The sequence below is a fragment of the Leptidea sinapis genome, chromosome 1 (genome assembly GCF_905404315.1).
Source record: "Leptidea sinapis chromosome 1, ilLepSina1.1, whole genome shotgun sequence".
Classification (NCBI taxonomy): domain Eukaryota; kingdom Metazoa; phylum Arthropoda; class Insecta; order Lepidoptera; family Pieridae; genus Leptidea; species Leptidea sinapis.
In genome coordinates, this window is record NC_066265.1 from 341952 (window position 1) to 355614 (window position 13663).

A 13663-nucleotide genomic window follows, 5' to 3' on the forward strand; every position below is an offset into this window, starting at 1 on the left:
TGATGCCCACAATTCACCGTATGCAATCTCGTCCAACTATTTCGATAGTACGGATAAGATTGACATCACGGTGAAAGCACTTACTCAAACAGTGCAGTCCGCTCTCCATGACAACGAGCGGGTGGTTAAGGTTAACAGCCATAAGCTCCCGCTTGATGTCATGAACCTCATTAGAGCCAAGAATGCAGCTCTCAGAAGAGCCGCCAAGTACCCAACGCCCAACTATAGGTCACGCGCTAACTTCCTCCAGAGCCAAGTTAGGTTACGTCTCTCCGAATTGAGGAATTCCAATTGGGATTCACTCATGGAGAACATATCCCCTTCACACCAGGCGTATTACAAAGTGGCGAAAGCCCTTCGTACTGACGCAATACTCCACACTCCGCCTTTGATACGCCCCGACGGCAGTACAGCTTTCGAGGACAGGGATAAAGCGGAGTGTTTTGCTGAAAGCATTGCTTCACAATGCTCACCCAGCACTTCTTCTTTCGAACCCCTCCACGTAGCGTCGGTGGAGAATGAGGTCAGCCGTCTGAACTCAATGCCTCTCACCGACGATCCCATTTCAACTTCTGTAGAGGAGGTTAAATCCATCATCCGTGGATTAAAACCTCGCAAAGCTCCAGGAGCCGATGGTATTTCCAACCTGGCGCTCAAACACTTCCCCGAGCAGGTGATCTTCTTTCTTGTCCTCCTCTTCAACGCCTGCCTCGACCACTGCTTCTTTCCAACCGCTTGGAAAGAGGCCATAGTTATAGGGATCCCTAAACCAGGAAAACCCCTCAATATCCCCTCCAACCATCGCCCCATCAGCCTCCTCAAGGCTATGGGGAAAGTCTTTGAACGGGTTATTCTGTTCCGTATGAGAAAGCATCTCTTTCCAACGGACGGCCCTCCCTTAATAATAAATCAACACTTCGGCTTTCGTGCTAAACACTCTTGTCCTCAGCAAGTCCACCGCATTGTAGAGTACATCTACAGCGGGTTCTATCCCAAACGTAAGAAGACAATCGCTGTCTTCTTCGACGTCGCCAAGGCTTTTGACAAAGTCTGGCACGAAGGCCTAATATATAAACTCCACGCTCTAGGCCTCCCATCCCGATTAGTCCGCATAGTAACTTCTTATCTCCACAAACGTACCTTTCGTTTCAGACACGAAGGTGTCCTCTCCTCCCCTCGCCTGCTCACGGCTGGGGTTCCACAGGGCTCAGTGCTCTCACCACTTCTATACATATCGTATACCAACGATATTCCCATCCCTAGAAATGGAGTCCAACTCTCTCTTTTCGCTGATGATACCGCTCTCTACGTCCAGTCCCAACAGATATCTTCAGTCCTCTCCAGGCTCCAACGCTCAGTTAATGAGCTAGGTGAATGGTTTAGGAAATGGCGTATTGAGGTCAACCCGGATAAAAGCTCCGCAGTCCGTTTTGATTTTAAGCGCAGACGCTTCTGCCGGGATCGACCCATTCATCTATTAGGCTCCCCTATCCCCTTCAGGTCCACAACCAAGTACTTGGGTGTGACCCTCGACTCCCAACTCACCTTCAGGCCTCACGTCAAGAAGGTGACCGGAACCGCCCGCTTCTATCTGTACCGCCTAAACAGTATGTTAGGTAGGCACAGTAAAATGTCTTTTAGGAACAAGCGAACACTCTTCAAGGTTTGCATTCGACCGGTTTTGACTTACGCCGCTCCAGTTTTCGCTCATGCGAAACCCAATATTATAGACAAATTACAAACAGTTCAATCCATTTTCTGCCGTAAGGCTGTCAATGCCCACTGGTGTGTTAGAAACGCAGACCTTCACCGGGACTTAGAGCTCCCCACCATCCAACAACACCTTAAGTGCTTGTCTGAAACTTTCTTTAAGTCCTCAGACAATCACCCAAATCCCCTGATTAAGGAGGCAGCGGATTATACCGCCTCCCCTCCTTCACGTCATCAAGTCAGGAGGCCCAGACACGCCCTCTCCGATCCCCCTAACAAACTCTCGTCTGACCTGGAACGCCTCTTGGCATCCGGGGACAATCAGACGCACTCACCTCTATTTTGTGATCATCCTTCTGATGTGACTAGTCCCAATTAGATAGCACCCTCTGTGCAATATCCCAGCGGAAACTCCATAGGGAGTGCCGCTTGCGCCTCTCTCTCCCCATGAGAAGGTCGCCTCCGATGTAGGCTTAGAGGGCACCTGCCCAAAGCCAACTGCAGGTGGTGTTTAGTGGGTAGGCACCTAGGTTTCACGTGAGTCCCACATAACCAACGCAGACTTAGGCTGCGTTGGTATGCATGAGCATTCACCACCTCCCTCCCGTCGTTATCCCGGAGGGTAGCCCATTCCCTTGCTTGGGCGCAAAAAAAAAAAAAAAAAAGCTATTATTATTATTATTAGTTGTTAATTTTGACATAATCTTATGATTTCAATTGTTTTATATAGATTCCTGTTTGTATTGTATAAATTACAGTTCTTACTTGTTGCTGCATAATAATCATTAGAATTATAATTGTTAAATTTACTTTATACAGCGATAGAAATTACTTTATCGTTCTCTAAAGGTTTTATAGTGTTTAATATAGTAAATATAATTGTTAAATAAAGGTTCAAACCACTATTAGATAATAAAACTAGGAATATAATGATAGAATACTTGAAATAATAATAATACCCGTGTACGATACAGTTACTAATTAGTATACAACGTGAAACTTAATGGGTATACTATGCTTTGAACCAGACATTCCTTAGGTCATCTGTAATGACTATGTGAAGTCAGAAATGAATTAGCATTATATTTTAATACAATATTTAAAGTTCTAAGTTTTCGTAAAAACCTGATTCCCTCAACCCTAATCAGCTGTTTTTTGAACTCTCTTTGACCTAAAACAGATGAAAAACGTAGATATGACATAATATCAGATAATAGTAAAATGCCTACTATTTATTGCAGCTGTGAAGCAATTTGTGTTCTCATTTTGCCATGAAGACAAATGTTATTTTGTATTTGCATTTGCTTTAGCTGACATTGAAAATAGTTCTAAATTTGTATTTACTGTAGTTATGTATTACCCAACAAAGATTAATTCTAATCTAATTATGAAACTATGTTATGTTAGTATTTACTCTGATTTCCGCGAGTGTTACACATTTAAATAAAACACGTTTAAAAGATAAAAACTAGTGTTATTGTAACTGTGTTTTTACATTTTGTGTTTATTTAAATATGTTAGGTTGAAAAGATCGGCCTGTCTGCGTTAATACTCTTTGAATTGTGCTTTGAATCAAAAACTCCATTCCCGGACCGGGTTTTTTACCCGGCCTGGGTATGGAATGGGGCAAGTTTTTCGTAGGAAATTTCTCACTAGCAGCCCATAGTTCAGAAATGTAGATGCTCGCCCCCTATTACGTGGGAATTAAACATAGTGAAACGTGGGTGGAAAAAATACACCTCTAACCCTTCAGGAATGCAGATGTGAAACTGTGTAATGTTATGTAATTTCTTATATTGCTTATTTTTTTCGCAATAACAGGAAGTAAAAAATGAATGAATAAATATATAGACACAAGCCACATTTCATGTAGTGTGCATACTCCTTAATCATAGATTATTGTTTATGTTTAACTCCATAGGTAGGTGACCTCAATCTGTTTATAAACAAAGTTAGGGTTGTCTAAGAAAAGAAATTGAAAAATAATATTTTTAATTTCGTAGGGAAGTTTTTTTCTTTTTTTTAATTATTTGTTAAAACTTAAACATCACCATACTATTGCATATGACCCAAATAACGTACCATTGGATGTTATACCCTTTCTGTTTCACGTTGTATACACCTAATAATCATGTTATGACCATAAGTACTGTAAATAATGTTTAATTAGATAAATATTATAATTATAGTTTATAAATGTAAATAGATAAATAGCGTAAACAAGAAAACATTGTGAGGTATGCGGGGATGACGCTTTCTCTGATTGGTTAATCGTTCGAAGCGCGGCGAGGCAGCCAATCAGAGAGCCGGACGCTCGAGATTGCTATAAAACGCCATAGAACCGAGAAAAGTCATCCGATCCACAGTTCGATTCAGGCAGGCAACGCGAGCATACGTGCCGCGTTATCTGTCTCGCACCTGCTACGTTCCGTAGCTGTTATTATCAGTGTTAATTACGCGGTTTTACAATCGTGTTTGTTAGAACCAGTGTTTGTGTTTCAAGATGCGTAAGGACCTTCAAGAAGATGCACGTTAATCGTGTGTGTTTGTGAGTTGCAGTTCGTGCCGTGTGTGTCTTCTCCGCGGGGACCTGCACAACGTGCATCGGGGTTCCGGCCCAGCCAGTCTACATCCAGTAAAGCTAAGTCTTAGGCTTAGTTATTATTATTAATTTCTTTAATTTTTGTATATTTCATTATTATTAATAGTATTTTATTAATATACAAGTGTACAACTTAACTATAGTTGTCCACTTAATTATTATATTCCCCCTCTGCCTGACTCGGGCAGCGGGGGTTGTTTACTCATTTACTCCATTTTAATATCAGGCAACCATGGCTTCACCAATGGTTGCCGACGAGGGCCCTCTCAGCGCCCTGCTAGATAAGTTATTTACGGAGAAGATCGCTCCGTTAATTAAGGAAACAATAGATATCAAGACACCGAAATCCAAAAAATATAAATCGTCATCTGACGTTTCGAGTTCCGACGGGGAATCCGAAATGGAGAAAGGTAATGCGTCCGACGCAAGTTCCGTGGCCTCGGTCAAATCGAGAAAAGTGATCACCCGATCAGCCTGCCCGCCTGTCCTTCAGGCTTACTTTGACGCGCAGGCGACCCCTAAGGTCCCCGGGGTCACTCCTGACCGCACGGAAGCCCCTCAGGCTTCCAGTGCTTCACCGGCCCAGGCTTCACCGGCCCGGAAACAGCTCTACCGTCGAGAGCGGAGAGTGTCGCGTCGGACACGGACGGCTTCACCACCGTGAGCCGTAAAAAGAAGCGCGGTCGCGAATCACCTTCTCTCGATGGCACGCCCGCCAAGAAAGCCGCGGCCACGACTATCTCCACTCCCGCGTCCGCGCCCGCGCCCGTTAAAGCCCGCGTACCGCCTCCGACCAAGCGCCCGCCTCCGATTTTTATAGGAGACCGAGGCCGCTGGTTGGTTATAAAAAATAAAATCCCGAAGACGCTCTCCTTCCAGGCGAGAGCGTATCGATCTCTGATAAAATTAGAGACTAAAGAGGTAGCGGACCACCGCGCCTTGACATCTCTTCTTAGAGAGCTGAGTGTGGGTTTCCACACGTACGCCCTGCCTGAGACTAATCTAAAATAAGCGACCATTATGCGGTCACTGGCTACTTTGAGTGGGAATCACCTACACCTAGCCGTCAGGTATCAGTTGTTAAAAGATGTTACACAACGGCCGCTCGTTATGACTTCATTTATGCCATTAATAGTATTGATTGGAATAAGTTATGTGAAAATCAGCCAGACACAAATGACTTTGCGAAAGCTATTATTAATTTAATCATACAAAAAATTGACATATGCTTCCAGCTTAAAAAAATTCAAACGAAAAAGTATAAAAATTGGATAGATGATAAAATATTTAACTTTAAACTATTGCTTCATGACCTTATTGACATTCGAGACAAATTCCCAAATGACATCTATATTAAGAGTAAAGTTGACGAATATTCCGATTATTATAATAAATTATTGCGTAACAAGAGGACCTCATTCTATACGCAGATTATTGAGAGTAGCCCCAACACTAATAAAACGATGTGGGGCATCGTGAACACAGAAATGTGTAAAAGCAACAAGTCCAACATAGATTTTACCGACATTATAAAAAAACCTGATGGTACTTGTTTTGCATCAAAAAAAGAATTGGTTAATTGCTTAAACAAACAATTCGTGACGGCGGCGGATCAATGCGGCGCTCCGATTGCAAACTCACAATTGTATACTCTTTATCTTAAGCATACTACACCATCTGCTGACCGTTCAATAAAATTACCCTGGTTCACACCAAACGAGGTGTACAATATTATTATGAAAAAAGTCGCTAATAAACCCACAAAAGACATTTACGAAATATCGGTAGAGTTGCTGCGATCAATTGCTGACCCACTATGCACTCCGTTAGCTATATTGTTTAATAGGTGCATAAGAGACGGAATATATCCGGAATACTTCAAAAAAGTAAGAGTCGTTCCTCTTTATAAGGGTAAAGGCAAAAAGACGGATTCCAACTGCTATAGACCTATTTCAATAATACCAGCTGTTGCAAAAATATTCGAAAATGGTCTCACCTCTCGAATAACAAATTATCTTAGCAGCGTGGCAGCTATCTCAGATCGGCAATATGCGTATCGCGCGGGTCATTCAACCACCATGTTGACTCGTAAAGTAGTCGAATGCATTTTAAATGCCCGCGAGAAAGGGCTAGAGGTCGCACTGCTTTTCTGTGACCTGTCTAAGGCATTTGACGTAGCCGATCATTGCGTACTAGCTACTAAGTTTCAGCACTACGGTATTGATCACCGAACGTTAAAACTTATGTTAGATTTCATGAGCAATAGAGTTCAATACGTTACGGGTAGCGGGTGTGAATTAAAGTCAGACGGTCTCTATACGACTGTAGGAGTACCTCAGGGTTCCTCATTGTCTAATCTCGCCTTCTCTATTCTGCTGAACGACTTACCGAGAATCGTAGAGAACGCCGAAGTATATATGTACGCTGATGATGTGGCTACTGTGATAACTGCGCCGGGACTAGATGCTCTCGAACAAAAGCTCAACTCGGTAATAAATCAATTGGCTGAATGGTTCCGCGGAAACGGTCTGGTGTTAAATCTAACAAAGACCCAATTTATATGTTTCGATCTCTCTGGTCGGACTCGGCGGCAGCTGGTTGTAAATATCAATGATGTTCGTTTACAACAGGTTAAAGCAGCGTCCTTCCTCGGTTTTCAATTAGATCAAACTTTGTCGTGGGATCACCACATCGAAAATCTATCTGGTAGATTAGCCCGTAGCTGTTTCGCATTAAGTAGACTTTCCTCGACATTGTCAAAGAAAGCGCTACGTACCTGTTACTTCGCAACCTTTCAGTCACAGGTACAATATGGAGTTGAATTTTGGGGACGCGCCGCGGACTTTGAACGAGTTTGTCGCCTGCAAAGGCGAGCCGTTCGCATACTAGCTGGTATACCGTCGGACCAATGCGTAAGACCTTTCTTCGTTTCTCTAAAAATATTAACAATACCAAGCCTCCTGATACTACAGGTAGGCTTATACGCCCCAGCTCAGTTACACCAGTATAAAAAAAGAGGCGACACCAGCCAGTACCAGCTGCGACACGCAAATCGCCTAAATACAGTCCCACATAGCCTGGAAAAAGCTTCCCGCACAATACATGCTATGAGCCCTCGGGTTTATAATAAACTCCCGGACTATATCACAAGCGTGTCAAATTGTAACACTTTTAAATATAAACTCAAAAGGTGGCTCATTGAGCGCTCGTTTTACTCATATAATGAATTTATAAATTAATAATTGAATTATTATGTTAAGTATGATATAATTATAGTATGACGTGTAATAGTATTTACGAATAAAAACTTGAACTTGAACTTGAGGAGAAGCGTCTGAGGGTCGTTATTAGGAACGTCCCCAGAGAGTTAGACGAGGCCGACATTCTGTCGGACCTCAAAGAGCAGGGTTACCCTGCACACGAGGTGCACCGTATGCGCGGCACCATCAACAAACAACCATTTAACATGGTTCTCGTCGTCCTCGACCTCACGCAAGAGGGAAAGGAAATTTTCAATATCAAATCGGTTTGCTCCCTTCAGAGCATCCGGGCCGAAGCTCCTCGCAACCGCGGGGGGCCCGGTCAGTGTCACAGATGCCAGTTATACGGGCACTCGGCACGCAACTGTGAACACACCCCGAGGTGTGTGAAGTGCCTCGGCAAACACGGCACGCCGGAGTGCCCTCGACCAGCGCAATGCGCGGAGCCCCCGGCCTGCGTCTTGTGCGGGGAGAAAGGGCACCCCGCGAGCTATCGAGGTGTCCCAAGGCACCCAAACACAAGCGTCACCCAGGGCGCCGCCAGCCGCAAGCCAGAGCAGAGAAGGTGGAGTTCACTCCGACCTTCAAACCTGCGCCGCTTCCTAAGGTAAACGCCTGGGCGAGGTCTCCTCCGGCTGCCAACGCTGCCACAGAGGCCACTCTCACGGCCCCCGCGCCCCTCCGGCCACGGCTAGCGTCCCGCCCGGCGGCGTCGGTCCCGGGACCGAGGCCATCGGCGCCCGCGTCCGCGTCAACAGGCAACCAAGGCGGCAGCGCCATTGCCTTCATGTTTGAGCTGTCAGAGCTGTTCGACATAGACGAAATCAAGCCCTGGCCAACAGGCTCGTGACTGTCCGGGACGACCCGCCGTCGCGCCTACAAGTTACGGCAGACAACGCCAAAATATTCCGAGCCCTCTCCGATATAGGGGGAAAATTTAAAAACATTCGCGATGCCTAATTACGTAAGCGGACGGGTTAAACCACATACGCTCCGTATAGCGTATTTTAACGCCCAAGGCCTTAAGCCTCAACTAGACTTGGTGAAGGAGTTCGCTCACGAACATCAATTAGAACCTATTCTTTGTGCAAGAAACATTTCTAAAACCACGTAAACACGATCCGCGTATCGCTAATTATAACTTAGTCAGGAATGATCGCACCACCCGTATGGGCGGTACCCTCATTTACTTTAAAAGGTCTCTACACTGTATACCTATAGATCCTCCGGTCTTCACTAACATCGAGGCCTCTGCCATTCGAGTCAGTATGGCGAATCACCAGCCGATCACTGTTATTTCAGCTTATCTTCCGCCTAACAAACAAATATTAGACACAGATATAGAAGCATTACTCGGCCACGGGGCCGCAGTCATGGTGGGCGGCGATCTTTACGCCAAACACTCCAGCTGGAACAGTAGAGCCACAAATAGAAACGGAATCTTATTAGATTCGCTTACAGACACGCTGAACTTTTCAGTAATTGCTATCCCGACGAATCAACACGTGATCCGGATAACGTCGCGCACCTACCCGACATACTAGACGTTGCGTTACTTAAAAACGTAACGCTCAATGTAAATTCAATCGAAGTTTTTCACGAACTAGATTCAGACCACCGACCCGTCGTCCTAAATCTAGGCCCAGCGGTTAACTTTCAACCACCGACGAAAACAGTGATCGACGCTGACAGCAACGGCTGGAAAAGGATCTCGAGTCTATCAAGTCCGACGACCTTGACCTTATACCGGACGTCATCGACTCGGTCGTCACGTCTCACAGTGCTATCTCTCATGTGTCGTCACATATACAGAATAGGACAAAGGCCTGCTCCAGGCAGGTTCCGACGATGCAACCGCATCGCCTAAACCTGCCACCAGAGGTCAGGAACTTACTTACACAGAAGCACAGAGCCACTAGACTTTACGATAGGTATCCGTCGGTCGAGAATAGGCGCCACCTCCGCTACCTACCTACAGCGGGTGGTACGGGAACGTATCGCGGAACTCCGCGGCGAACGTTGGGACCGCTTGCTCGGCAACCTTAAGCCATCACATGTGGCTTTCTGGAAGCTGCCTCGCGCGTTCAAACAGGAGCCGCCCACTGTCATGCCTCCTTTGGATAGACCGGGACTGCAGCCGGCGCTCGGTGACGATGAGAAGGCTGAATGCCTCGCTGATAGTCTCGAGAGTCAGTGCTCTCCAAATGCAGCAGCCGACCCGACACACGTTGACGAAGTTAATTGTGAAGTTGAACGTCGCTCCGCTCTGAGCCCTTCAGGCGATGTAATAAAACCCACCTCTTATGAAGAGGTGAAGCTAATTATTAAGGAGCTTCACTCCAAGAAGGCCCCGGGGCCCGACACTATAAACAATAGGGTTCTTAAATCCTACCCTCGACTCTTATTACTTTATTGGTTACCATTTTTAATATTCTATTGTCTAACAGAGCGTTCCCCGAACAATGGAAGGATTCCATTGTTATCGGTATCCCAAAACCCAATAAACCTAAAGCTAAACCGAGTAGCTATAGGCCTATTAGCTTAATTAACTCGATCGGGAAACTTTACGAAAGATTAATTCTCGCGCGTCTTAATAATTCATCGCGGAGCTTAACCTGATACCCGACATACAGTTCGGATTCAGAACCGCTCACTCGTGTCCCCAGCAGGCTCACCGACTCACCGAGTACATTCTCATACGGCGTCAATTTCACGCTACCACGGCAGCCGTGTTTTTCGATGTCGCGAAGGCCTTCGACAAGGTATGGCACAACGGCTTAGTATTCAAGTTGTATCAACTGGGAGTGCCAGACAGGCTCGTGCGCATCATACGAGCCTACCTTACAGATCGCTCCTTCCGATATCGAGTGGAGGGCACCCTATCCTCACCCAGACCCATCAGGTCTGGCGTGCCACAGGGTTCAGTCCTCTCTCCCACTCTTTTCTCGCTCTTCACGAGCGACATTCCCAAGTTTCCGAGTGTCCAGCTCGCTCAGTACGCTGACGACACGGCCCTCTACTTTGGCTCCAACCGCTCAACCTTGAGCAAGAACATTAAAGTGCTTCAAGCCGCCGTCGATGAACTAGGCAACTGGTTCAGAAAATGGCGGATTGAAGTGAACCCCACCAAGAGTGCAGCGGTACTCTTCGGTAACGCGAATAGCATCCGCGCTAAAAAACAACCGACCGACGTTATTAAACTGTATGAAACACCCATACCGTGGGTGAAGGATTACAAATACTTGGGAGTCACGTTCAACAGCAATATGAACTTCAAGAAACATATTGATACGGTATGCCCGATAATAGAGCCCGATTTGTCCTCAGTCGCCTTTATCCACTTGTGTGTGGGCGAAGCAAACTTCCGCTCAAACACAAAGTGACGCTGTACAAAACCATCGTACGGCCCATACTGTCATACGCAAGCGTCGTTTTCGCGCACACCCGACCGAGCTACTTACAAATAAATTCAAAATAAATTCACGCGCATGGCAATCGGAGCCCCGTGGTTCATCCGAAACGTAGACCTTCACCGCGACCTAGAGTTTCCGACGATAGCTCAACACTTTAAAGAGATCTCGCGATAGGAAGGCATGCGGGTACACCCCCCTTCACCATAGTCTCAACCCAATAAGACGTCCCAGACACGTCACGGTAGACCCGGATGATGACATCACCATCGCGAACGCGACACCCACACAAACACCGACACAGACACGCACACACCGCCTTCGCAGGCGTAGGCGCGGTCAACCACCGCAAACCACTGGCACTCGTCACTCTGACGATGGCCAGCGGCCCGCACCCTAGATACACCACACATTGTTTTGATACCCGACGAGACCCTAGTCCTCGTCCTGTAATCGTTTCACTACACTCACTCACACACGGACTGACTGACGGACTGACATACACCACTTACACAATCATAAACACACTCCACAAACAGACACAAACACAAACATACATGCACACAAACATTTACACTACTTACATACATACAAACATACATACATACAATCATAAACACATACATTCACACTTACATACATTACACTAAACATCACCACACTCGCCGGCGAGTGTGTTCTTCTCATCTTTGCATCTTTCATCTTCATTTTCATTATCTCTCCTTCCCACAAGCAGACAGCGGGTCTGAGGTTCGAGTCTCCTTAGGAGACGCCCCGCGACTGTTGTTGCGTAGTCTTTGCGGCCTCCACGGCCCACGTCCTACTTCGCTGTGAAAGCCAGGGCTGCTAAACAGCACAGAGGGGGTTCATCCAGTACCGCAGTACCATTAGAACAAGAAACAACAAGGAACAAGGAATAAAGGAAACTCTCAAGTTTTATTACTAAGAGGAACCCCTGCCCCTGCGGCGACCTACCTGTGCGGCAGCGCGAAAGCCTGCGACAACCTACTCCGGCGGGTGGGAACTACCTACCCTCTTCGTCTTCAACCCAGTGAGGTCAATTCTAGCAATAGTCAAGTGCACATTATTTTTTATTAATTAAAGCAGTATACAACTGTCGTTCCTTATAACGTCGGTATACTAGCCCCGCAGGCCAAAACTTGGCATCCAAAAATGTATTAATCTTACTTGCATGTATCTTAACTTTAAATGGGTTGAAAGAGGTTTCCCTATTTTGAGTAAGACGTTCAACACTAATACACTCCTCCCCCATATCGTTAATGTGTTCCTTGATGTCAGTTTCGGAAACAGTTTTTAATGCGCAGGAGATATATATGCAGCATACTGGATCTACGACCTGAATTTTACACTGAGATACCACAGATGTTCCCCTCATATTTGCAACTTTAGATTTAAGTTTCTTGTATTCAACAATTTTAAATGAAGTATCGTTTGCGGGTGACTCATTAGATTTCGTCGCCGCGTCGCTTACAAGCGTGCAGTCCGCCGCTACGCCGATTACGCCCGAACTAGTATTACGCGTACGGGCACTTTTTGCTTGGCGCGAGCCTTCCTTGTTGTACACGATGTCTCGGTAGGTCGGTGCATACGAGCTCCGCGTGATTACTTCGTGTACACCTGTAGGTTGCGGTGCAGTCACAAGCGGTAGCGGGTTCGGAGATGTTAAATATTTCGCCTTTTCTGGGGTCGTCATTATCGGAGGTGTATTGACACCTCGCTCTTTATGCGAGTCTAAAGAAATCCGTAAATTCGCAAGCTCATGGCTTAACTTTGTCTTAAAATCTGTCATTTCAGCTTTCATTAAGGACATGTCCTTAAGGAATCGAGTTACGTCTACATGATCGAACGATACTGGTGGCAGGCGACTTAGATCCCTCGCGACAAAAGTTGGTTGAGCATCGGGGTCAACTTCCTTTAAAAGTTTTATAACATCTTTTATGTTTTTCTATCTTTGCCTTTCCGTTGAATATTTCTGACGCCGTCACCACATGCGTTATATAGTGCACTTTTACCACTGTCTACTTCAGAATCCGTGAAATTCGTAGCACAGATCTGAACGATGCTTAACTCATCTAAAACATCTATCTTGTTTTGTACAGACGTCAAAAACTCGTTAATAATAACACCCGCCATGTTCTTTTTACTTAGACCACACACCACATATCTTGTTTTAACTTTTAACGCATAGAGCGCGAAAGACGTCCGTCCGCTACGGCGCGCCAATCGCCGCGGCGATGCGAGCGTCGATCTAAATTAAATAGATATAAATTATAAATAAGAGCGTCGTAATAAAAAATATAGAATGATTTAATTAATAAAAATTGTGAATAGTTTACGTAATTTATTGCTTCTAGAATTCCTCAAAACTTTGTACTTCTACACACACAGCATCGTTTATTGTCAATCGATACGCTTCTTAATTGTTTTTATCACAAAGTGTTTCTTGTATATTATTGGCTTTTCCATTTTGCATTTCCGTCCCTTAATTTCATCTCGACCAAATGGTTTTAAAAAAAAAAATTTTCATTTAAGTATTTCAAAATTCGTCTTATAAATTAATTCCTTAGCAGGTCATTCAGGCATTCAATTTTTTCGATCGTTATGTCTTTATAAATGGCCTTTCATGTAAAAATTTTGCAAAGGTATTAGCGTCACCATTT